This window comes from Chiloscyllium plagiosum, unplaced genomic scaffold (assembly GCF_037043375.1).
Source record: "Chiloscyllium plagiosum isolate Xiang-an unplaced genomic scaffold, Cpla_swu_hap1 HiC_scaffold_55, whole genome shotgun sequence".
Lineage (NCBI taxonomy): Eukaryota > Metazoa > Chordata > Chondrichthyes > Orectolobiformes > Hemiscylliidae > Chiloscyllium > Chiloscyllium plagiosum.
Genome location: NW_028270194.1, coordinates 902,693 through 926,801, shown reverse-complemented (window position 1 = coordinate 926,801; position 24,109 = coordinate 902,693). Strand labels below are relative to the sequence as shown.

Below are 24,109 nucleotides of genomic sequence, written 5' to 3'. Positions count from 1 at the left end.
CTGCGGCACCGCGAGTGGGCCGTGTCTCTGCACGGGCCGGAGCCCAGCATGTAACGGGCGACGTGCGTGATTGTGGATTGAAAGCCGATATCCTGGCCTCACTTGAGCTGCAGCTTTCTGACAAGGCTTGTTCTGTGGCTCGCAGCACCTTGAAAACCGGCCTATTTGGGCACCCGGTATGCCACTCGGCTGTCGGCTGGCCTTCTTAGCGCAGTAGGCAGCGCGTCAGTCTCATAATCTGAAGGTCCTGAGTTCAATCCTCAGAGAAGGCAAGACTGTGGCCTTTGCCACCGTGCGTGTTTTCTTTCTCTCCGCGGGCAAGAATATTTGCTTTGGACGGCTTCACGCCTGATTTGAGCTGACCACACCAGAGCAAACGCGCTGCTGCAAGGTTTAACATCTGGGCGACACGTGCTCAACTTTTTGTTCTGCGCAGCATTTTGTAAACTCACCATCGTGCCATCTGTGCAGCAGCAAAGACTGGAGCCACATGCAGGGTTCACGCGAGGTCACACTGCTTGCGTCCCAAACGTGTCCCCAGGAAAAGCATTGTGGAGAATGTGGGCATCGATCCCACTACCGCTCGCATGCTAAGCGAGCGCTCTACCATTTGAGCTAATTCCCCTATGCTAGGTGCTCACCTCAGCCCCATGGTGCTTCGGAACGATGAGCTGAGAGCAGCAGGCGATTTCCTCTCGAGATTGTACGCTGTATTCAGCCGAACAACGCGATGCGACTATCGGCACATCCGAGCAGCAGCAGCACGAGCGCGAAGTCTTCTGGAAAACACGGTGCCGCCGAAAGAATCGCCAGCGAGACGCTCTGAGATTCCAGAATCCAAAGGAACCGATCGGCACGAGCAGTCACAACAAGTGTGAGGTAGCACTCGAGAGCACTGTCTGACTGATTGGAGACTTGCGACACTTTCAAGTGAGTGCTGACTGACTGCGTGGATGTTGTGTTCCTCCAGAGGGCTCCCTGCTGCTCGTGGTTTGCAACTGCAGACGTCACAGCACACCAACAGGCAGAATTCTCTGAAGAAGAAGAAGGTGTATTTTGGAGAAAGAGAACACTGGGGGCTGTTACCAGACAAAAAAAGAGGGCTTCTCCTTCATCCTCGTGAGCTGCAGCCATGCGGTCAGGTTCCGCAATGTGCTGCTTTCAGATACACGCCAAGCAGGCCGAGATGCAAATAGCAACCGCCACTCGTCTGAAGCAGCACCCGCGAGCCCTGTCTGACCGGTAGGGCCTTTCCTTAGTGCTGACCTGCTCGGATGCGTTGCTGTTCAACTTGTGCAACTGTGGAAGTGGCACACCCCGTGCAGGCCAAATTTCAAGAAGAAGAAACGAAGAGAAGTCCACAGCCAGTTTTCCGACAGGAATGGAAGGCTCCTTCGTCCGGACATTGACATAGTAAGTTGTCATCGAGCAGTTTAGAGCGCTGCTTCGCGGGAAAACTTTGCTTGGAAGGAGTCATAGAGTCATAGAGATGTACATCACGGAAAGAGACCCTTCGGTCGGACCGTTCCGACCAGATATCCCATCCCAATCTAGTCGTACCTGCCGGCACCCGGGCCATATCCCTCCAAACCCTTCCTATTTATATAGCCATCCAGATGCCTTTTAAATGTTGCAATTGTACTAGCCTCCGCCACTTCCTCTGGCAGCTCATTCCATACACGTACCACCCTCTGTGTGAAAAAGGTGCCCCTTAGTTCTCTTTCATATCTTTTCCCTCTCACCCTAAACCTCTGCCCTCTAGTGCTGGTCTCCCGCACCCCAGGGAAAAGACTTTGTCTATTTATCCTATCTATACGCCTCATGATTTTATATCAATGATATAAATATCTCAGCAAGGGGCCCAGCAATCACTTCCCTAGCTTCCCACAGACCTGCTCAGGTCCTGGGCATTTATCCACTTGTATGCGTTTCAAGGCATCCAGCATTCCTCCTCTGCAATGTGGACAATTTACAAGATGTCACCATCCATTTCCCTATATTCTATACTTCTCCCTACATTCTATCCTTTTCCACAGTAAACACTGATGCAAACTACTCGTTTAGTATCGCCCAGCCCCCCCCACCCCCCACCTCTCCTGCGGCTCGACACAAAGGCCGCTGTGCTGATCATTGAGGGGCCCTATTCTCTCCCTAGTCACCCTTTTGTCCTTATAATGTATTTGTAAAAACCCTTTGGATTTTCCTTAACTCTATCTGCCAAAGCTATCTCAGGTCCCCTTTTTGCCCTCCTGATTTCCCGACTGTCTTTATACTCTGGTAAGGATTCACTCGATCTATCCTGTCTATACCTGACATGTGCTTCCTTCTTTTTCTTAACCAAACCCTCATTTTCTTAGGCTCTTTGGTAAACGGAAGCACCTCCCTTCTTGCTGAGCAAAGGATCTTAGTGCGCTGTGGCGTGGCTCTCCAGTAGCGGAGCCATCGAGACAAAGAGGCCGAATGTTGGCTGCCAAGAGCAAGACATACCGGGCTTTGCCGACCTCCTGACGCCACGGCTCTGCGGCACCGCGAGTGGGCCGTGTCTCTGCACGGGCCGGAGCCCAGCATGTAACGGGCGACGTGCGTGATTGTGGATTGAAAGCCGATATCCTGGCCTCACTTGAGCTGCAGCTTTCTGACAAGGCTTGTTCTGTGGCTCGCAGCACCTTGAAAACCGGCCTATTTGGGCACCCGGTATGCCACTCAGCTGTCGGCTGGCCTTCTTAGCGCAGTAGGCAGCGCGTCAGTCTCATAATCTGAAGGTCCTGAGTTCAATCCTCAGAGAAGGCAAGACTGTGCCCTTTGCCACCGTGCGTGTTTTCTTTCTCTCCGCGGGCAAGAATATTTGCTTTGGACGGCTTCACGCCTGATTTGAGCTGACCACACCAGAGCAAACGCGCTGCTGCAAGGTTTAACATCTGGGAGACACGTGCTCAACTTTTTGTTCTGCGCAGCATTTTGTAAACTCACCATCGTGCATTCTGTGCAGCAGCAAAGACTGGAGCCACATGCAGGGTTCACGCGAGGTCACACTGCTTGCGTCCCAAACGTGTCCCCAGGAAAAGCATTGTGGAGAATGTGGGCATCGATCCCACTACCGCTCGCATGCTAAGCGAGCGCTCTACCATTTGAGCTAATTCCCCTATGCTAGGTGCTCACCTCAGCCCCATGGTGCTTCGGAACGATGAGCTGAGAGCAGCAGGCGATTTCCTCTCGAGATTGTACGCTGTATTCAGCCGAACAACGCGATGCGACTATCGGCACATCCGAGCAGCAGCAGCACGAGCGCGAAGTCTTCTGGAAAACACGGTGCCGCCGAAAGAATCGCCAGCGAGACGCTCTGAGATTCCAGAATCCAAAGGAACCGATCGGCACGAGCAGTCACAACAAGTGTGAGGTAGCACTCGAGAGCGCTGTCTGACTGATTGGAGACTTGCGACACTTTCAAGTGAGTGCTGACTGACTGCGTGGATGTTGTGTTCCTCCAGAGGGCTCCCTGCTGCTCGTGGTTTGCAACTGCAGACGTCACAGCACACCAACAGGCAGAATTCTCTGAAGAAGAAGAAGGTGTATTTTGGAGAAAGAGAACACTGGGGGCTGTTACCAGACAAAAAAAGAGGGCTTCTCCTTCATCCTCGTGAGCTGCAGCCATGCGGTCAGGTTCCGCAATGTGCTGCTTTCAGATACACGCCAAGCAGGCCGAGATGCAAATAGCAACCGCCACTCGTCTGAAGCAGCACCCGCGAGCCCTGTCTGACCGGTAGGGCCTTTCCTTAGTGCTGACCTGCTCGGATGCGTTGCTGTTCAACTTGTGCAACTGTGGAAGTGGCACACCCCGTGCAGGCCAAATTTCAAGAAGAAGAAACGAAGAGAAGTCCACAGCCAGTTTTCCGACAGGAATGGAAGGCTCCTTCGTCCGGACATTGACATAGTAAGTTGTCATCGAGCAGTTTAGAGCGCTGCTTCGCGGGAAAACTTTGCTTGGAAGGAGTCATAGAGTCATAGAGATGTACATCACGGAAAGAGACCCTTCGGTCGGACCGTTCCGACCAGATATCCCATCCCAATCTAGTCGTACCTGCCGGCACCCGGGCCATATCCCTCCAAACCCTTCCTATTTATATAGCCATCCAGATGCCTTTTAAATGTTGCAATTGTACTAGCCTCCGCCACTTCCTCTGGCAGCTCATTCCATACACGTACCACCCTCTGTGTGAAAAAGGTGCCCCTTAGTTCTCTTTCATATCTTTTCCCTCTCACCCTAAACCTCTGCCCTCTAGTGCTGGTCTCCCGCACCCCAGGGAAAAGACTTTGTCTATTTATCCTATCTATACGCCTCATGATTTTATATCAATGATATAAATATCTCAGCAAGGGGCCCAGCAATCACTTCCCTAGCTTCCCACAGACCTGCTCAGGTCCTGGGCATTTATCCACTTGTATGCGTTTCAAGGCATCCAGCATTCCTCCTCTGCAATGTGGACAATTTACAAGATGTCACCATCCATTTCCCTATATTCTATACTTCTCCCTACATTCTATCCTTTTCCACAGTAAACACTGATGCAAACTACTCGTTTAGTATCGCCCAGCCCCCCCCACCCCCCACCTCTCCTGCGGCTCGACACAAAGGCCGCTGTGCTGATCATTGAGGGGCCCTATTCTCTCCCTAGTCACCCTTTTGTCCTTATAATGTATTTGTAAAAACCCTTTGGATTTTCCTTAACTCTATCTGCCAAAGCTATCTCAGGTCCCCTTTTTGCCCTCCTGATTTCCCGACTGTCTTTATACTCTGGTAAGGATTCACTCGATCTATCCTGTCTATACCTGACATGTGCTTCCTTCTTTTTCTTAACCAAACCCTCATTTTCTTAGGCTCTTTGGTAAACGGAAGCACCTCCCTTCTTGCTGAGCAAAGGATCTTAGTGCGCTGTGGCGTGGCTCTCCAGTAGCGGAGCCATCGAGACAAAGAGGCCGAATGTTGGCTGCCAAGAGCAAGACATACCGGGCTTTGCCGACCTCCTGACGCCACGGCTCTGCGGCACCGCGAGTGGGCCGTGTCTCTGCACGGGCCGGAGCCCAGCATGTAACGGGCGACGTGCGTGATTGTGGATTGAAAGCCGATATCCTGGCCTCACTTGAGCTGCAGCTTTCTGACAAGGCTTGTTCTGTGGCTCGCAGCACCTTGAAAACCGGCCTATTTGGGCACCCGGTATGCCACTCAGCTGTCGGCTGGCCTTCTTAGCGCAGTAGGCAGCGCGTCAGTCTCATAATCTGAAGGTCCTGAGTTCAATCCTCAGAGAAGGCAAGACTGTGCCCTTTGCCACCGTGCGTGTTTTCTTTCTCTCCGCGGGCAAGAATATTTGCTTTGGACGGCTTCACGCCTGATTTGAGCTGACCACACCAGAGCAAACGCGCTGCTGCAAGGTTTAACATCTGGGCGACACGTGCTCAACTTTTTGTTCTGCGCAGCATTTTGTAAACTCACCATCGTGCATTCTGTGCAGCAGCAAAGACTGGAGCCACATGCAGGGTTCACGCGAGGTCACACTGCTTGCGTCCCAAACGTGTCCCCAGGAAAAGCATTGTGGAGAATGTGGGCATCGATCCCACTACCGCTCGCATGCTAAGCGAGCGCTCTACCATTTGAGCTAATTCCCCTATGCTAGGTGCTCACCTCAGCCCCATGGTGCTTCGGAACGATGAGCTGAGAGCAGCAGGCGATTTCCTCTCGAGATTGTACGCTGTATTCAGCCGAACAACGCGATGCGACTATCGGCACATCCGAGCAGCAGCAGCACGAGCGCGAAGTCTTCTGGAAAACACGGTGCCGCCGAAAGAATCGCCAGCGAGACGCTCTGAGATTCCAGAATCCAAAGGAACCGATCGGCACGAGCAGTCACAACAAGTGTGAGGTAGCACTCGAGAGCGCTGTCTGACTGATTGGAGACTTGCGACACTTTCAAGTGAGTGCTGACTGACTGCGTGGATGTTGTGTTCCTCCAGAGGGCTCCCTGCTGCTCGTGGTTTGCAACTGCAGACGTCACAGCACACCAACAGGCAGAATTCTCTGAAGAAGAAGAAGGTGTATTTTGGAGAAAGAGAACACTGGGGGCTGTTACCAGACAAAAAAAGAGGGCTTCTCCTTCATCCTCGTGAGCTGCAGCCATGCGGTCAGGTTCCGCAATGTGCTGCTTTCAGATACACGCCAAGCAGGCCGAGATGCAAATAGCAACCGCCACTCGTCTGAAGCAGCACCCGCGAGCCCTGTCTGACCGGTAGGGCCTTTCCTTAGTGCTGACCTGCTCGGATGCGTTGCTGTTCAACTTGTGCAACTGTGGAAGTGGCACACCCCGTGCAGGCCAAATTTCAAGAAGAAGAAACGAAGAGAAGTCCACAGCCAGTTTTCCGACAGGAATGGAAGGCTCCTTCGTCCGGACATTGACATAGTAAGTTGTCATCGAGCAGTTTAGAGCGCTGCTTCGCGGGAAAACTTTGCTTGGAAGGAGTCATAGAGTCATAGAGATGTACATCACGGAAAGAGACCCTTCGGTCGGACCGTTCCGACCAGATATCCCATCCCAATCTAGTCGTACCTGCCGGCACCCGGGCCATATCCCTCCAAACCCTTCCTATTTATATAGCCATCCAGATGCCTTTTAAATGTTGCAATTGTACTAGCCTCCGCCACTTCCTCTGGCAGCTCATTCCATACACGTACCACCCTCTGTGTGAAAAAGGTGCCCCTTAGTTCTCTTTCATATCTTTTCCCTCTCACCCTAAACCTCTGCCCTCTAGTGCTGGTCTCCCGCACCCCAGGGAAAAGACTTTGTCTATTTATCCTATCTATACGCCTCATGATTTTATATCAATGATATAAATATCTCAGCAAGGGGCCCAGCAATCACTTCCCTAGCTTCCCACAGACCTGCTCAGGTCCTGGGCATTTATCCACTTGTATGCGTTTCAAGGCATCCAGCATTCCTCCTCTGCAATGTGGACAATTTACAAGATGTCACCATCCATTTCCCTATATTCTATACTTCTCCCTACATTCTATCCTTTTCCACAGTAAACACTGATGCAAACTACTCGTTTAGTATCGCCCAGCCCCCCCCCACCCCCCACCTCTCCTGCGGCTCGACACAAAGGCCGCTGTGCTGATCATTGAGGGGCCCTATTCTCTCCCTAGTCACCCTTTTGTCCTTATAATGTATTTGTAAAAACCCTTTGGATTTTCCTTAACTCTATCTGCCAAAGCTATCTCAGGTCCCCTTTTTGCCCTCCTGATTTCCCGACTGTCTTTATACTCTGGTAAGGATTCACTCGATCTATCCTGTCTATACCTGACATGTGCTTCCTTCTTTTTCTTAACCAAACCCTCATTTTCTTAGGCTCTTTGGTAAACGGAAGCACCTCCCTTCTTGCTGAGCAAAGGATCTTAGTGCGCTGTGGCGTGGCTCTCCAGTAGCGGAGCCATCGAGACAAAGAGGCCGAATGTTGGCTGCCAAGAGCAAGACATACCGGGCTTTGCCGACCTCCTGACGCCACGGCTCTGCGGCACCGCGAGTGGGCCGTGTCTCTGCACGGGCCGGAGCCCAGCATGTAACGGGCGACGTGCGTGATTGTGGATTGAAAGCCGATATCCTGGCCTCACTTGAGCTGCAGCTTTCTGACAAGGCTTGTTCTGTGGCTCGCAGCACCTTGAAAACCGGCCTATTTGGGCACCCGGTATGCCACTCGGCTGTCGGCTGGCCTTCTTAGCGCAGTAGGCAGCGCGTCAGTCTCATAATCTGAAGGTCCTGAGTTCAATCCTCAGAGAAGGCAAGACTGTGCCCTTTGCCACCGTGCGTGTTTTCTTTCTCTCCGCGGGCAAGAATATTTGCTTTGGACGGCTTCACGCCTGATTTGAGCTGACCACACCAGAGCAAACGCGCTGCTGCAAGGTTTAACATCTGGGCGACACGTGCTCAACTTTTTGTTCTGCGCAGCATTTTGTAAACTCACCATCGTGCCATCTGTGCAGCAGCAAAGACTGGAGCCACATGCAGGGTTCACGCGAGGTCACACTGCTTGCGTCCCAAACGTGTCCCCAGGAAAAGCATTGTGGAGAATGTGGGCATCGATCCCACTACCGCTCGCATGCTAAGCGAGCGCTCTACCATTTGAGCTAATTCCCCTATGCTAGGTGCTCACCTCAGCCCCATGGTGCTTCGGAACGATGAGCTGAGAGCAGCAGGCGATTTCCTCTCGAGATTGTACGCTGTATTCAGCCGAACAACGCGATGCGACTATCGGCACATCCGAGCAGCAGCAGCACGAGCGCGAAGTCTTCTGGAAAACACGGTGCCGCCGAAAGAATCGCCAGCGAGACACTCTGAGATTCCAGAATCCAAAGGAACCGATCGGCACGAGCAGTCACAACAAGTGTGAGGTAGCACTCGAGAGCGCTGTCTGACTGATTGGAGACTTGCGACACTTTCAAGTGAGTGCTGACTGACTGCGTGGATGTTGTGTTCCTCCAGAGGGCTCCCTGCTGCTCGTGGTTTGCAACTGCAGACGTCACAGCACACCAACAGGCAGAATTCTCTGAAGAAGAAGAAGGTGTATTTTGGAGAAAGAGAACACTGGGGGCTGTTACCAGACAAAAAAAGAGGGCTTCTCCTTCATCCTCGTGAGCTGCAGCCATGCGGTCAGGTTCCGCAATGTGCTGCTTTCAGATACACGCCAAGCAGGCCGAGATGCAAATAGCAACCGCCACTCGTCTGAAGCAGCACCCGCGAGCCCTGTCTGACCGGTAGGGCCTTTCCTTAGTGCTGACCTGCTCGGATGCGTTGCTGTTCAACTTGTGCAACTGTGGAAGTGGCACACCCCGTGCAGGCCAAATTTCAAGAAGAAGAAACGAAGAGAAGTCCACAGCCAGTTTTCCGACAGGAATGGAAGGCTCCTTCGTCCGGACATTGACATAGTAAGTTGTCATCGAGCAGTTTAGAGCGCTGCTTCGCGGGAAAACTTTGCTTGGAAGGAGTCATAGAGTCATAGAGATGTACATCACGGAAAGAGACCCTTCGGTCGGACCGTTCCGACCAGATATCCCATCCCAATCTAGTCGTACCTGCCGGCACCCGGGCCATATCCCTCCAAACCCTTCCTATTTATATAGCCATCCAGATGCCTTTTAAATGTTGCAATTGTACTAGCCTCCGCCACTTCCTCTGGCAGCTCATTCCATACACGTACCACCCTCTGTGTGAAAAAGGTGCCCCTTAGTTCTCTTTCATATCTTTTCCCTCTCACCCTAAACCTCTGCCCTCTAGTGCTGGTCTCCCGCACCCCAGGGAAAAGACTTTGTCTATTTATCCTATCTATACGCCTCATGATTTTATATCAATGATATAAATATCTCAGCAAGGGGCCCAGCAATCACTTCCCTAGCTTCCCACAGACCTGCTCAGGTCCTGGGCATTTATCCACTTGTATGCGTTTCAAGGCATCCAGCATTCCTCCTCTGCAATGTGGACAATTTACAAGATGTCACCATCCATTTCCCTATATTCTATACTTCTCCCTACATTCTATCCTTTTCCACAGTAAACACTGATGCAAACTACTCGTTTAGTATCGCCCAGCCCCCCCCACCCCCCACCTCTCCTGCGGCTCGACACAAAGGCCGCTGTGCTGATCATTGAGGGGCCCTATTCTCTCCCTAGTCACCCTTTTGTCCTTATAATGTATTTGTAAAAACCCTTTGGATTTTCCTTAACTCTATCTGCCAAAGCTATCTCAGGTCCCCTTTTTGCCCTCCTGATTTCCCGACTGTCTTTATACTCTGGTAAGGATTCACTCGATCTATCCTGTCTATACCTGACATGTGCTTCCTTCTTTTTCTTAACCAAACCCTCATTTTCTTAGGCTCTTTGGTAAACGGAAGAACCTCCCTTCTTGCTGAGCAAAGGATCTTAGTGCGCTGTGGCGTGGCTCTCCAGTAGCGGAGCCATCGAGACAAAGAGGCCGAATGTTGGCTGCCAAGAGCAAGACATACCGGGCTTTGCCGACCTCCTGACGCCACGGCTCTGCGGCACCGCGAGTGGGCCGTGTCTCTGCACGGGCCGGAGCCCAGCATGTAACGGGCGACGTGCGTGATTGTGGATTGAAAGCCGATATCCTGGCCTCACTTGAGCTGCAGCTTTCTGACAAGGCTTGTTCTGTGGCTCGCAGCACCTTGAAAACCGGCCTATTTGGGCACCCGGTATGCCACTCGGCTGTCGGCTGGCCTTCTTAGCGCAGTAGGCAGCGCGTCAGTCTCATAATCTGAAGGTCCTGAGTTCAATCCTCAGAGAAGGCAAGACTGTGGCCTTTGCCACCGTGCGTGTTTTCTTTCTCTCCGCGGGCAAGAATATTTGCTTTGGACGGCTTCACGCCTGATTTGAGCTGACCACACCAGAGCAAACGCGCTGCTGCAAGGTTTAACATCTGGGCGACACGTGCTCAACTTTTTGTTCTGCGCAGCATTTTGTAAACTCACCATCGTGCCATCTGTGCAGCAGCAAAGACTGGAGCCACATGCAGGGTTCACGCGAGGTCACACTGCTTGCGTCCCAAACGTGTCCCCAGGAAAAGCATTGTGGAGAATGTGGGCATCGATCCCACTACCTCTCGCATGCTAAGCGAGCGCTCTACCATTTGAGCTAATTCCCCTATGCTAGGTGCTCACCTCAGCCCCATGGTGCTTCGGAACGATGAGCTGAGAGCAGCAGGCGATTTCCTCTCGAGATTGTACGCTGTATTCAGCCGAACAACGCGATGCGACTATCGGCACATCCGAGCAGCAGCAGCACGAGCGCGAAGTCTTCTGGAAAACACGGTGCCGCCGAAAGAATCGCCAGCGAGACGCTCTGAGATTCCAGAATCCAAAGGAACCGATCGGCACGAGCAGTCACAACAAGTGTGAGGTAGCACTCGAGAGCGCTGTCTGACTGATTGGAGACTTGCGACACTTTCAAGTGAGTGCTGACTGACTGCGTGGATGTTGTGTTCCTCCAGAGGGCTCCCTGCTGCTCGTGGTTTGCAACTGCAGACGTCACAGCACACCAACAGGCAGAATTCTCTGAAGAAGAAGAAGGTGTATTTTGGAGAAAGAGAACACTGGGGGCTGTTACCAGACAAAAAAAGAGGGCTTCTCCTTCATCCTCGTGAGCTGCAGCCATGCGGTCAGGTTCCGCAAAGTGCTGCTTTCAGATACACGCCAAGCAGGCCGAGATGCAAATAGCAACCGCCACTCGTCTGAAGCAGCACCCGCGAGCCCTGTCTGACCGGTAGGGCCTTTCCTTAGTGCTGACCTGCTCGGATGCGTTGCTGTTCAACTTGTGCAACTGTGGAAGTGGCACACCCCGTGCAGGCCAAATTTCAAGAAGAAGAAACGAAGAGAAGTCCACAGCCAGTTTTCCGACAGGAATGGAAGGCTCCTTCGTCCGGACATTGACATAGTAAGTTGTCATCGAGCAGTTTAGAGCGCTGCTTCGCGGGAAAACTTTGCTTGGAAGGAGTCATAGAGTCATAGAGATGTACATCACGGAAAGAGACCCTTCGGTCGGACCGTTCCGACCAGATATCCCATCCCAATCTAGTCGTACCTGCCGGCACCCGGGCCATATCCCTCCAAACCCTTCCTATTTATATAGCCATCCAGATGCCTTTTAAATGTTGCAATTGTACTAGCCTCCGCCACTTCCTCTGGCAGCTCATTCCATACACGTACCACCCTCTGTGTGAAAAAGGTGCCCCTTAGTTCTCTTTCATATCTTTTCCCTCTCACCCTAAACCTCTGCCCTCTAGTGCTGGTCTCCCGCACCCCAGGGAAAAGACTTTGTCTATTTATCCTATCTATACGCCTCATGATTTTATATCAATGATATAAATATCTCAGCAAGGGGCCCAGCAATCACTTCCCTAGCTTCCCACAGACCTGCTCAGGTCCTGGGCATTTATCCACTTGTATGCGTTTCAAGGCATCCAGCATTCCTCCTCTGCAATGTGGACAATTTACAAGATGTCACCATCCATTTCCCTATATTCTATACTTCTCCCTACATTCTATCCTTTTCCACAGTAAACACTGATGCAAACTACTCGTTTAGTATCGCCCAGCCCCCCCCACCCCCCACCTCTCCTGCGGCTCGACACAAAGGCCGCTGTGCTGATCATTGAGGGGCCCTATTCTCTCCCTAGTCACCCTTTTGTCCTTATAATGTATTTGTAAAAACCCTTTGGATTTTCCTTAACTCTATCTGCCAAAGCTATCTCAGGTCCCCTTTTTGCCCTCCTGATTTCCCGACTGTCTTTATACTCTGGTAAGGATTCACTCGATCTATCCTGTCTATACCTGACATGTGCTTCCTTCTTTTTCTTAACCAAAACCCTCATTTTCTTAGGCTCTTTGGTAAACGGAAGCACCTCCCTTCTTGCTGAGCAAAGGATCTTAGTGCGCTGTGGCGTGGCTCTCCAGTAGCGGAGCCATCGAGACAAAGAGGCCGAATGTTGGCTGCCAAGAGCAAGACATACCGGGCTTTGCCGACCTCCTGACGCCACGGCTCTGCGGCACCGCGAGTGGGCCGTGTCTCTGCACGGGCCGGAGCCCAGCATGTAACGGGCGACGTGCGTGATTGTGGATTGAAAGCCGATATCCTGGCCTCACTTGAGCTGCAGCTTTCTGACAAGGCTTGTTCTGTGGCTCGCAGCACCTTGAAAACCGGCCTATTTGGGCACCCGGTATGCCACTCGGCTGTCGGCTGGCCTTCTTAGCGCAGTAGGCAGCGCGTCAGTCTCATAATCTGAAGGTCCTGAGTTCAATCCTCAGAGAAGGCAAGACTGTGGCCTTTGCCACCGTGCGTGTTTTCTTTCTCTCCGCGGGCAAGAATATTTGCTTTGGACGGCTTCACGCCTGATTTGAGCTGACCACACCAGAGCAAACGCGCTGCTGCAAGGTTTAACATCTGGGCGACACGTGCTCAACTTTTTGTTCTGCGCAGCATTTTGTAAACTCACCATCGTGCCATCTGTGCAGCAGCAAAGACTGGAGCCACATGCAGGGTTCACGCGAGGTCACACTGCTTGCGTCCCAAACGTGTCCCCAGGAAAAGCATTGTGGAGAATGTGGGCATCGATCCCACTACCTCTCGCATGCTAAGCGAGCGCTCTACCATTTGAGCTAATTCCCCTATGCTAGGTGCTCACCTCAGCCCCATGGTGCTTCGGAACGATGAGCTGAGAGCAGCAGGCGATTTCCTCTCGAGATTGTACGCTGTATTCAGCCGAACAACGCGATGCGACTATCGGCACATCCGAGCAGCAGCAGCACGAGCGCGAAGTCTTCTGGAAAACACGGTGCCGCCGAAAGAATCGCCAGCGAGACGCTCTGAGATTCCAGAATCCAAAGGAACCGATCGGCACGAGCAGTCACAACAAGTGTGAGGTAGCACTCGAGAGCGCTGTCTGACTGATTGGAGACTTGCGACACTTTCAAGTGAGTGCTGACTGACTGCGTGGATGTTGTGTTCCTCCAGAGGGCTCCCTGCTGCTCGTGGTTTGCAACTGCAGACGTCACAGCACACCAACAGGCAGAATTCTCTGAAGAAGAAGAAGGTGTATTTTGGAGAAAGAGAACACTGGGGGCTGTTACCAGACAAAAAAAGAGGGCTTCTCCTTCATCCTCGTGAGCTGCAGCCATGCGGTCAGGTTCCGCAAAGTGCTGCTTTCAGATACACGCCAAGCAGGCCGAGATGCAAATAGCAACCGCCACTCGTCTGAAGCAGCACCCGCGAGCCCTGTCTGACCGGTAGGGCCTTTCCTTAGTGCTGACCTGCTCGGATGCGTTGCTGTTCAACTTGTGCAACTGTGGAAGTGGCACACCCCGTGCAGGCCAAATTTCAAGAAGAAGAAACGAAGAGAAGTCCACAGCCAGTTTTCCGACAGGAATGGAAGGCTCCTTCGTCCGGACATTGACATAGTAAGTTGTCATCGAGCAGTTTAGAGCGCTGCTTCGCGGGAAAACTTTGCTTGGAAGGAGTCATAGAGTCATAGAGATGTACATCACGGAAAGAGACCCTTCGGTCGGACCGTTCCGACCAGATATCCCATCCCAATCTAGTCGTACCTGCCGGCACCCGGGCCATATCCCTCCAAACCCTTCCTATTTATATAGCCATCCAGATGCCTTTTAAATGTTGCAATTGTACTAGCCTCCGCCACTTCCTCTGGCAGCTCATTCCATACACGTACCACCCTCTGTGTGAAAAAGGTGCCCCTTAGTTCTCTTTCATATCTTTTCCCTCTCACCCTAAACCTCTGCCCTCTAGTGCTGGTCTCCCGCACCCCAGGGAAAAGACTTTGTCTATTTATCCTATCTATACGCCTCATGATTTTATATCAATGATATAAATATCTCAGCAAGGGGCCCAGCAATCACTTCCCTAGCTTCCCACAGACCTGCTCAGGTCCTGGGCATTTATCCACTTGTATGCGTTTCAAGGCATCCAGCATTCCTCCTCTGCAATGTGGACAATTTACAAGATGTCACCATCCATTTCCCTATATTCTATACTTCTCCCTACATTCTATCCTTTTCCACAGTAAACACTGATGCAAACTACTCGTTTAGTATCGCCCAGCCCCCCCCACCCCCCACCTCTCCTGCGGCTCGACACAAAGGCCGCTGTGCTGATCATTGAGGGGCCCTATTCTCTCCCTAGTCACCCTTTTGTCCTTATAATGTATTTGTAAAAACCCTTTGGATTTTCCTTAACTCTATCTGCCAAAGCTATCTCAGGTCCCCTTTTTGCCCTCCTGATTTCCCGACTGTCTTTATACTCTGGTAAGGATTCACTCGATCTATCCTGTCTATACCTGACATGTGCTTCCTTCTTTTTCTTAACCAAAACCCTCATTTTCTTAGGCTCTTTGGTAAACGGAAGCACCTCCCTTCTTGCTGAGCAAAGGATCTTAGTGCGCTGTGGCGTGGCTCTCCAGTAGCGGAGCCATCGAGACAAAGAGGCCGAATGTTGGCTGCCAAGAGCAAGACATACCGGGCTTTGCCGACCTCCTGACGCCACGGCTCTGCGGCACCGCGAGTGGGCCGTGTCTCTGCACGGGCCGGAGCCCAGCATGTAACGGGCGACGTGCGTGATTGTGGATTGAAAGCCGATATCCTGGCCTCACTTGAGCTGCAGCTTTCTGACAAGGCTTGTTCTGTGGCTCGCAGCACCTTGAAAACCGGCCTATTTGGGCACCCGGTATGCCACTCGGCTGTCGGCTGGCCTTCTTAGCGCAGTAGGCAGCGCGTCAGTCTCATAATCTGAAGGTCCTGAGTTCAATCCTCAGAGAAGGCAAGACTGTGGCCTTTGCCACCGTGCGTGTTTTCTTTCTCTCCGCGGGCAAGAATATTTGCTTTGGACGGCTTCACGCCTGATTTGAGCTGACCACACCAGAGCAAACGCGCTGCTGCAAGGTTTAACATCTGGGCGACACGTGCTCAACTTTTTGTTCTGCGCAGCATTTTGTAAACTCACCATCGTGCCATCTGTGCAGCAGCAAAGACTGGAGCCACATGCAGGGTTCACGCGAGGTCACACTGCTTGCGTCCCAAACGTGTCCCCAGGAAAAGCATTGTGGAGAATGTGGGCATCGATCCCACTACCTCTCGCATGCTAAGCGAGCGCTCTACCATTTGAGCTAATTCCCCTATGCTAGGTGCTCACCTCAGCCCCATGGTGCTTCGGAACGATGAGCTGAGAGCAGCAGGCGATTTCCTCTCGAGATTGTACGCTGTATTCAGCCGAACAACGCGATGCGACTATCGGCACATCCGAGCAGCAGCAGCACGAGCGCGAAGTCTTCTGGAAAACACGGTGCCGCCGAAAGAATCGCCAGCGAGACGCTCTGAGATTCCAGAATCCAAAGGAACCGATCGGCACGAGCAGTCACAACAAGTGTGAGGTAGCACTCGAGAGCGCTGTCTGACTGATTGGAGACTTGCGACACTTTCAAGTGAGTGCTGACTGACTGCGTGGATGTTGTGTTCCTCCAGAGGGCTCCCTGCTGCTCGTGGTTTGCAACTGCAGACGTCACAGCACACCAACAGGCAGAATTCTCTGAAGAAGAAGAAGGTGTATTTTGGAGAAAGAGAACACTGGGGGCTGTTACCAGACAAAAAAAGAGGGCTTCTCCTTCATCCTCGTGAGCTGCAGCCATGCGGTCAGGTTCCGCAAAGTGCTGCTTTCAGATACACGCCAAGCAGGCCGAGATGCAAATAGCAACCGCCACTCGTCTGAAGCAGCACCCGCGAGCCCTGTCTGACCGGTAGGGCCTTTCCTTAGTGCTGACCTGCTCGGATGCGTTGCTGTTCAACTTGTGCAACTGTGGAAGTGGCACACCCCGTGCAGGCCAAATTTCAAGAAGAAGAAACGAAGAGAAGTCCACAGCCAGTTTTCCGACAGGAATGGAAGGCTCCTTCGTCCGGACATTGACATAGTAAGTTGTCATCGAGCAGTTTAGAGCGCTGCTTCGCGGGAAAACTTTGCTTGGAAGGAGTCATAGAGTCATAGAGATGTACATCACGGAAAGAGACCCTTCGGTCGGACCGTTCCGACCAGATATCCCATCCCAATCTAGTCGTACCTGCCGGCACCCGGGCCATATCCCTCCAAACCCTTCCTATTTATATAGCCATCCAGATGCCTTTTAAATGTTGCAATTGTACTAGCCTCCGCCACTTCCTCTGGCAGCTCATTCCATACACGTACCACCCTCTGTGTGAAAAAGGTGCCCCTTAGTTCTCTTTCATATCTTTTCCCTCTCACCCTAAACCTCTGCCCTCTAGTGCTGGTCTCCCGCACCCCAGGGAAAAGACTTTGTCTATTTATCCTATCTATACGCCTCATGATTTTATATCAATGATATAAATATCTCAGCAAGGGGCCCAGCAATCACTTCCCTAGCTTCCCACAGACCTGCTCAGGTCCTGGGCATTTATCCACTTGTATGCGTTTCAAGGCATCCAGCATTCCTCCTCTGCAATGTGGACAATTTACAAGATGTCACCATCCATTTCCCTATATTCTATACTTCTCCCTACATTCTATCCTTTTCCACAGTAAACACTGATGCAAACTACTCGTTTAGTATCGCCCAGCCCCCCCCACCCCCCACCTCTCCTGCGGCTCGACACAAAGGCCGCTGTGCTGATCATTGAGGGGCCCTATTCTCTCCCTAGTCACCCTTTTGTCCTTATAATGTATTTGTAAAAACCCTTTGGATTTTCCTTAACTCTATCTGCCAAAGCTATCTCAGGTCCCCTTTTTGCCCTCCTGATTTCCCGACTGTCTTTATACTCTGGTAAGGATTCACTCGATCTATCCTGTCTATACCTGACATGTGCTTTCTTCTTTTTCTTAACCAAACCCTCATTTTCTTAGGCTCTTTGGTAAACGGAAGCACCTCCCTTCTTGCTGAGCAAAGGATCTTAGTGCGCTGTGGCGTGGCTCTCCAGTCGCGGAGCCATCGAGACAAAGAGGCCGAATGTTGGCTGCCAAGAGCAAGACATACCGGGCTTTGCCGACCTCCTGACGCCACAGCTCTGCGGCACCGCGAGTGGGCCGTGTCTCTGCACGGGCCGGAGCCCAGCATGTAACGGGCGACGTGCGTGATTGTGGATTGAAAGCCGATATCCTGGCCTCACTTGAGCTGCAGCTTTCTGACAAGGCTTGTTCTGTGGCTCGCAGCACCTTGAAAACCGGCCTATTTGGGCACCCGGTATGCCACTCGGCTGTCGGCTGGCCTTCTTAGCGCAGTAGGCCGCGCGTCAGTCTCATAATCTGAAGGTCCTGAGTTCAATCCTCAGAGAAGGCAAGACTGTGGCCTTTGCCACCGTGCGTGTTTTCTTTCTCTCCGCGGGCAAGAATATTTGCTTTGGACGGCTTCACGCCTGATTTGAGCTGACCACACCAGAGCAAACGCGCTGCTGCAAGGTTTAACATCTGGGCGACACGTGCTCAACTTTTTGTTCTGCGCAGCATTTTGTAAACTCACCATCGTGCCATCTGTGCAGCAGCAAAGACTGGAGCCACATGCAGGGTTCACGCGAGGTCACACTGCTTGCGTCCCAAACGTGTCCCCAGGAAAAGCATTGTGGAGAATGTGGGCATCGATCCCACTACCTCTCGCATGCTAAGCGAGCGCTCTACCATTTGAGCTAATTCCCCTATGCTAGGTGCTCACCTCAGCCCCATGGTGCTTCGGAACGATGAGCTGAGAGCAGCAGGCGATTTCCTCTCGAGATTGTACGCTGTATTCAGCCGAACAACGCGATGCGACTATCGGCACATCCGAGCAGCAGCAGCACGAGCGCGAAGTCTTCTGGAAAACACGGTGCCGCCGAAAGAATCGCCAGCGAGACGCTCTGAGATTCCAGAATCCAAAGGAACCGATCGGCACGAGCAGTCACAACAAGTGTGAGGTAGCACTCGAGAGCGCTGTCTGACTGATTGGAGACTTGCGACACTTTCAAGTGAGTGCTGACTGACTGCGTGGATGTTGTGTTCCTCCAGAGGGCTCCCTGCTGCTCGTGGTTTGCAACTGCAGACGTCACAGCACACCAACAGGCAGAATTCTCTGAAGAAGAAGAAGGTGTATTTTGGAGAAAGAGAACACTGGGGGCTGTTACCAGACAAAAAAAGAGGGCTTCTCCTTCATCCTCGTGAGCTGCAGCCATGCGGTCAGGTTCCGCAATGTGCTGCTTTCAGATACACGCCAAGCAGGCCGAGATGCAAATAGCAACCGCCACTCGTCTGAAGCAGCACCCGCGAGCCCTGTCTGACCGGTAGGGCCTTTCCTTAGTGCTGACCTGCTCGGATGCGTTGCTGTTCAACTTGTGCAACTGTGGAAGTGGCACACCCCGTGCAGGCCAAATTTCAAGAAGAAGAAACGAAGAGAAGTCCACAGCCAGTTTTCCGACAGGAATGGAAGGCTCCTTCGTCCGGACATTGACATAGTAAGTTGTCATCGAGCAGTTTAGAGCGCTGCTTCGCGGGAAAACTTTGCTTGGAAGGAGTCATAGAGTCATAGAGATGTACATCACGGAAAGAGACCCTTCGGTCGGACCGTTCCGACCAGATATCCCATCCCAATCTAGTCGTACCTGCCGGCACCCGGGCCATATCCCTCCAAACCCTTCCTATTTATATAGCCATCCAGATGCCTTTTAAATGTTGCAATTGTACTAGCCTCCGCCACTTCCTCTGGCAGCTCATTCCATACACGTACCACCCTCTGTGTGAAAAAGGTGCCCCTTAGTTCTCTTTCATATCTTTTCCCTCTCACCCTAAACCTCTGCCCTCTAGTGCTGGTCTCCCGCACCCCAGGGAAAAGACTTTGTCTATTTATCCTATCTATACGCCTCATGATTTTATATCAATGATATAAATATCTCAGCAAGGGGCCCAGCAATCACTTCCCTAGCTTCCCACAGACCTGCTCAGGTCCTGGGCATTTATCCACTTGTATGCGTTTCAAGGCATCCAGCATTCCTCCTCTGCAATGTGGACAATTTACAAGATGTCACCATCCATTTCCCTATATTCTATACTTCTCCCTACATTCTATCCTTTTCCACAGTAAACACTGATGCAAACTACTCGTTTAGTATCGCCCAGCCCCCCCCACCCCCCACCTCTCCTGCGGCTCGACACAAAGGCCGCTGTGCTGATCATTGAGGGGCCCTATTCTCTCCCTAGTCACCCTTTTGTCCTTATAATGTATTTGTAAAAACCCTTTGGATTTTCCTTAACTCTATCTGCCAAAGCTATCTCAGGTCCCCTTTTTGCCCTCCTGATTTCCCGACTGTCTTTATACTCTGGTAAGGATTCACTCGATCTATCCTGTCTATACCTGACATGTGCTTCCTTCTTTTTCTTAACCAAACCCTCATTTTCTTAGGCTCTTTGGTAAACGGAAGCACCTCCCTTCTTGCTGAGCAAAGGATCTTAGTGCGCTGTGGCGTGGCTCTCCAGTAGCGGAGCCATCGAGACAAAGAGGCCGAATGTTGGCTGCCAAGAGCAAGACATACCGGGCTTTGCCGACCTCCTGACGCCACGGCTCTGCGGCACCGCGAGTGGGCCGTGTCTCTGCACGGGCCGGAGCCCAGCATGTAACGGGCGACGTGCGTGATTGTGGATTGAAAGCCGATATCCTGGCCTCACTTGAGCTGCAGCTTTCTGACAAGGCTTGTTCTGTGGCTCGCAGCACCTTGAAAACCGGCCTATTTGGGCACCCGGTATGCCACTCGGCTGTCGGCTGGCCTTCTTAGCGCAGTAGGCCGCGCGTCAGTCTCATAATCTGAAGGTCCTGAGTTCAATCCTCAGAGAAGGCAAGACTGTGGCCTTTGCCACCGTGCGTGTTTTCTTTCTCTCCGCGGGCAAGAATATTTGCTTTGGACGGCTTCACGCCTGATTTGAGCTGACCACACCAGAGCAAACGCGCTGCTGCAAGGTTTAACATCTGGGCGACACGTGCTCAACTTTTTGTTCTGCGCAGCATTTTGTAAACTCACCATCGTGCCATCTGTGCAGCAGCAAAGACTGGAGCCACATGCAGGGTTCACGCGAGGTCACACTGCTTGCGTCCCAAACGTGTCCCCAGGAAAAGCATTGTGGAGAATGTGGGCATCGATCCCACTACCTCTCGCATGCTAAGCGAGCGCTCTACCATTTGAGCTAATTCCCCTATGCTAGGTGCTCACCTCAGCCCCATGGTGCTTCGGAACGATGAGCTGAGAGCAGCAGGCGATTTCCTCTCGAGATTGTACGCTGTATTCAGCCGAACAACGCGATGCGACTATCGGCACATCCGAGCAGCAGCAGCACGAGCGCGAAGTCTTCTGGAAAACACGGTGCCGCCGAAAGAATCGCCAGCGAGACGCTCTGAGATTCCAGAATCCAAAGGAACCGATCGGCACGAGCAGTCACAACAAGTGTGAGGTAGCACTCGAGAGCGCTGTCTGACTGATTGGAGACTTGCGACACTTTCAAGTGAGTGCTGACTGACTGCGTGGATGTTGTGTTCCTCCAGAGGGCTCCCTGCTGCTCGTGGTTTGCAACTGCAGACGTCACAGCACACCAACAGGCAGAATTCTCTGAAGAAGAAGAAGGTGTATTTTGGAGAAAGAGAACACTGGGGGCTGTTACCAGACAAAAAAAGAGGGCTTCTCCTTCATCCTCGTGAGCTGCAGCCATGCGGTCAGGTTCCGCAATGTGCTGCTTTCAGATACACGCCAAGCAGGCCGAGATGCAAATAGCAACCGCCACTCGTCTGAAGCAGCACCCGCGAGCCCTGTCTGACCGGTAGGGCCTTTCCTTAGTGCTGACCTGCTCGGATGCGTTGCTGTTCAACTTGTGCAACTGTGGAAGTGGCACACCCCGTGCAGGCCAAATTTCAAGAAGAAGAAACGAAGAGAAGTCCACAGCCAGTTTTCCGACAGGAATGGAAGGCTCCTTCGTCCGGACATTGACATAGTAAGTTGTCATCGAGCAGTTTAGAGCGCTGCTTCGCGGGAAAACTTTGCTTGGAAGGAGTCATAGAGTCATAGAGATGTACATCACGGAAAGAGACCCTTCGGTCGGACCGTTCCGACCAGATATCCCATCCCAATCTAGTCGTACCTGCCGGCACCCGGGCCATATCCCTCCAAACCCTTCCTATTTATATAGCCATCCAGATGCCTTTTAAATGTTGCAATTGTACTAGCCTCCGCCACTTCCTCTGGCAGCTCATTCCATACACGTACCACCCTCTGTGTGAAAAAGGTGCCCCTTAGTTCTCTTTCATATCTTTTCCCTCTCACCCTAAACCTCTGCCCTCTAGTGCTGGTCTCCCGCACCCCAGGGAAAAGACTTTGTCTATTTATCCTATCTATACGCCTCATGATTTTATATCAATGATATAAATATCTCAGCAAGGGGCCCAGCAATCACTTCCCTAGCTTCCCACAGACCTGCTCAGGTCCTGGGCATTTATCCACTTGTATGCGTTTCAAGGCATCCAGCATTCCTCCTCTGCAATGTGGACAATTTACAAGATGTCACCATCCATTTCCCTATATTCTATACTTCTCCCTACATTCTATCCTTTTCCACAGTAAACACTGATGCAAACTACTCGTTTAGTATCGCCCAGCCCCCCCCACCCCCCACCTCTCCTGCGGCTCGACACAAAGGCCGCTGTGCTGATCATTGAGGGGCCCTATTCTCTCCCTAGTCACCCTTTTGTCCTTATAATGTATTTGTAAAAACCCTTTGGATTTTCCTTAACTCTATCTGCCAAAGCTATCTCAGGTCCCCTTTTTGCCCTCCTGATTTCCCGACTGTCTTTATACTCTGGTAAGGATTCACTCGATCTATCCTGTCTATACCTGACATGTGCTTCCTTCTTTTTCTTAACCAAACCCTCATTTTCTTAGGCTCTTTGGTAAACGGAAGCACCTCCCTTCTTGCTGAGCAAAGGATCTTAGTGCGCTGTGGCGTGGCTCTCCAGTAGCGGAGCCATCGAGACAAAGAGGCCGAATGTTGGCTGCCAAGAGCAAGACATACCGGGCTTTGCCGACCTCCTGACGCCACGGCTCTGCGGCACCGCGAGTGGGCCGTGTCTCTGCACGGGCCGGAGCCCAGCATGTAACGGGCGACGTGCGTGATTGTGGATTGAAAGCCGATATCCTGGCCTCACTTGAGCTGCAGCTTTCTGACAAGGCTTGTTCTGTGGCTCGCAGCACCTTGAAAACCGGCCTATTTGGGCACCCGGTATGCCACTCGGCTGTCGGCTGGCCTTCTTAGCGCAGTAGGCCGCGCGTCAGTCTCATAATCTGAAGGTCCTGAGTTCAATCCTCAGAGAAGGCAAGACTGTGGCCTTTGCCACCGTGCGTGTTTTCTTTCTCTCCGCGGGCAAGAATATTTGCTTTGGACGGCTTCACGCCTGATTTGAGCTGACCACACCAGAGCAAACGCGCTGCTGCAAGGTTTAACATCTGGGCGACACGTGCTCAACTTTTTGTTCTGCGCAGCATTTTGTAAACTCACCATCGTGCCATCTGTGCAGCAGCAAAGACTGGAGCCACATGCAGGGTTCACGCGAGGTCACACTGCTTGCGTCCCAAACGTGTCCCCAGGAAAAGCATTGTGGAGAATGTGGGCATCGATCCCACTACCTCTCGCATGCTAAGCGAGCGCTCTACCATTTGAGCTAATTCCCCTATGCTAGGTGCTCACCTCAGCCCCATGGTGCTTCGGAACGATGAGCTGAGAGCAGCAGGCGATTTCCTCTCGAGATTGTACGCTGTATTCAGCCGAACAACGCGATGCGACTATCGGCACATCCGAGCAGCAGCAGCACGAGCGCGAAGTCTTCTGGAAAACACGGTGCCGCCGAAAGAATCGCCAGCGAGACGCTCTGAGATTCCAGAATCCAAAGGAACCGATCGGCACGAGCAGTCACAACAAGTGTGAGGTAGCACTCGAGAGCGCTGTCTGACTGATTGGAGACTTGCGACACTTTCAAGTGAGTGCTGACTGACTGCGTGGATGTTGTGTTCCTCCAGAGGGCTCCCTGCTGCTCGTGGTTTGCAACTGCAGACGTCACAGCACACCAACAGGCAGAATTCTCTGAAGAAGAAGAAGGTGTATTTTGGAGAAAGAGAACACTGGGGGCTGTTACCAGACAAAAAAAGAGGGCTTCTCCTTCATCCTCGTGAGCTGCAGCCATGCGGTCAGGTTCCGCAAAGTGCTGCTTTCAGATACACGCCAAGCAGGCCGAGATGCAAATAGCAACCGCCACTCGTCTGAAGCAGCACCCGCGAGCCCTGTCTGACCGGTAGGGCCTTTCCTTAGTGCTGACCTGCTCGGATGCGTTGCTGTTCAACTTGTGCAACTGTGGAAGTGGCACACCCCGTGCAGGCCAAATTTCAAGAAGAAGAAACGAAGAGAAGTCCACAGCCAGTTTTCCGACAGGAATGGAAGGCTCCTTCGTCCGGACATTGACATAGTAAGTTGTCATCGAGCAGTTTAGAGCGCTG

At 52.2% G+C, this 24,109-nt stretch overlaps 20 non-coding genes across 20 annotated transcripts; 10 read left to right on the top strand and 10 right to left on the bottom strand.

Annotated features, from left to right (window-relative positions):
* Window positions 1-199: 199 nt before the first annotated feature.
* trnam-cau (transfer RNA methionine (anticodon CAU)) lies at window positions 200-272 on the top strand. Its single transcript has one exon. It is a non-coding gene; the product is annotated as a tRNA-Met (tRNA).
* Window positions 273-552: 280 nt separating this feature from the next.
* trnaa-agc (transfer RNA alanine (anticodon AGC)) lies at window positions 553-625 on the bottom strand. Its single transcript has one exon. It is a non-coding gene; the product is annotated as a tRNA-Ala (tRNA).
* A 2,092-nt stretch (window positions 626-2,717) lies between these two features.
* On the top strand, window positions 2,718-2,790 carry trnam-cau (transfer RNA methionine (anticodon CAU)). Its single transcript has one exon. It is a non-coding gene; the product is annotated as a tRNA-Met (tRNA).
* Window positions 2,791-3,070: 280 nt separating this feature from the next.
* Window positions 3,071-3,143, bottom strand: trnaa-agc (transfer RNA alanine (anticodon AGC)). The gene has a single exon. It is a non-coding gene; the product is annotated as a tRNA-Ala (tRNA).
* Window positions 3,144-5,235: 2,092 nt separating this feature from the next.
* On the top strand, window positions 5,236-5,308 carry trnam-cau (transfer RNA methionine (anticodon CAU)). The gene has a single exon. It is a non-coding gene; the product is annotated as a tRNA-Met (tRNA).
* Window positions 5,309-5,588: 280 nt separating this feature from the next.
* trnaa-agc (transfer RNA alanine (anticodon AGC)) lies at window positions 5,589-5,661 on the bottom strand. Its single transcript has one exon. It is a non-coding gene; the product is annotated as a tRNA-Ala (tRNA).
* A 2,093-nt stretch (window positions 5,662-7,754) lies between these two features.
* trnam-cau (transfer RNA methionine (anticodon CAU)) lies at window positions 7,755-7,827 on the top strand. The gene has a single exon. It is a non-coding gene; the product is annotated as a tRNA-Met (tRNA).
* Window positions 7,828-8,107: 280 nt separating this feature from the next.
* Window positions 8,108-8,180, bottom strand: trnaa-agc (transfer RNA alanine (anticodon AGC)). The gene has a single exon. It is a non-coding gene; the product is annotated as a tRNA-Ala (tRNA).
* Window positions 8,181-10,272: 2,092 nt separating this feature from the next.
* Window positions 10,273-10,345, top strand: trnam-cau (transfer RNA methionine (anticodon CAU)). The gene has a single exon. It is a non-coding gene; the product is annotated as a tRNA-Met (tRNA).
* A 280-nt stretch (window positions 10,346-10,625) lies between these two features.
* trnaa-agc (transfer RNA alanine (anticodon AGC)) lies at window positions 10,626-10,698 on the bottom strand. Its single transcript has one exon. It is a non-coding gene; the product is annotated as a tRNA-Ala (tRNA).
* A 2,093-nt stretch (window positions 10,699-12,791) lies between these two features.
* trnam-cau (transfer RNA methionine (anticodon CAU)) lies at window positions 12,792-12,864 on the top strand. The gene has a single exon. It is a non-coding gene; the product is annotated as a tRNA-Met (tRNA).
* Window positions 12,865-13,144: 280 nt separating this feature from the next.
* trnaa-agc (transfer RNA alanine (anticodon AGC)) lies at window positions 13,145-13,217 on the bottom strand. The gene has a single exon. It is a non-coding gene; the product is annotated as a tRNA-Ala (tRNA).
* Window positions 13,218-15,310: 2,093 nt separating this feature from the next.
* Window positions 15,311-15,383, top strand: trnam-cau (transfer RNA methionine (anticodon CAU)). Its single transcript has one exon. It is a non-coding gene; the product is annotated as a tRNA-Met (tRNA).
* A 280-nt stretch (window positions 15,384-15,663) lies between these two features.
* On the bottom strand, window positions 15,664-15,736 carry trnaa-agc (transfer RNA alanine (anticodon AGC)). Its single transcript has one exon. It is a non-coding gene; the product is annotated as a tRNA-Ala (tRNA).
* Window positions 15,737-17,828: 2,092 nt separating this feature from the next.
* trnam-cau (transfer RNA methionine (anticodon CAU)) lies at window positions 17,829-17,901 on the top strand. Its single transcript has one exon. It is a non-coding gene; the product is annotated as a tRNA-Met (tRNA).
* Window positions 17,902-18,181: 280 nt separating this feature from the next.
* trnaa-agc (transfer RNA alanine (anticodon AGC)) lies at window positions 18,182-18,254 on the bottom strand. Its single transcript has one exon. It is a non-coding gene; the product is annotated as a tRNA-Ala (tRNA).
* A 2,092-nt stretch (window positions 18,255-20,346) lies between these two features.
* On the top strand, window positions 20,347-20,419 carry trnam-cau (transfer RNA methionine (anticodon CAU)). The gene has a single exon. It is a non-coding gene; the product is annotated as a tRNA-Met (tRNA).
* A 280-nt stretch (window positions 20,420-20,699) lies between these two features.
* trnaa-agc (transfer RNA alanine (anticodon AGC)) lies at window positions 20,700-20,772 on the bottom strand. Its single transcript has one exon. It is a non-coding gene; the product is annotated as a tRNA-Ala (tRNA).
* Window positions 20,773-22,864: 2,092 nt separating this feature from the next.
* Window positions 22,865-22,937, top strand: trnam-cau (transfer RNA methionine (anticodon CAU)). Its single transcript has one exon. It is a non-coding gene; the product is annotated as a tRNA-Met (tRNA).
* A 280-nt stretch (window positions 22,938-23,217) lies between these two features.
* trnaa-agc (transfer RNA alanine (anticodon AGC)) lies at window positions 23,218-23,290 on the bottom strand. The gene has a single exon. It is a non-coding gene; the product is annotated as a tRNA-Ala (tRNA).
* Window positions 23,291-24,109: the final 819 nt, after the last annotated feature.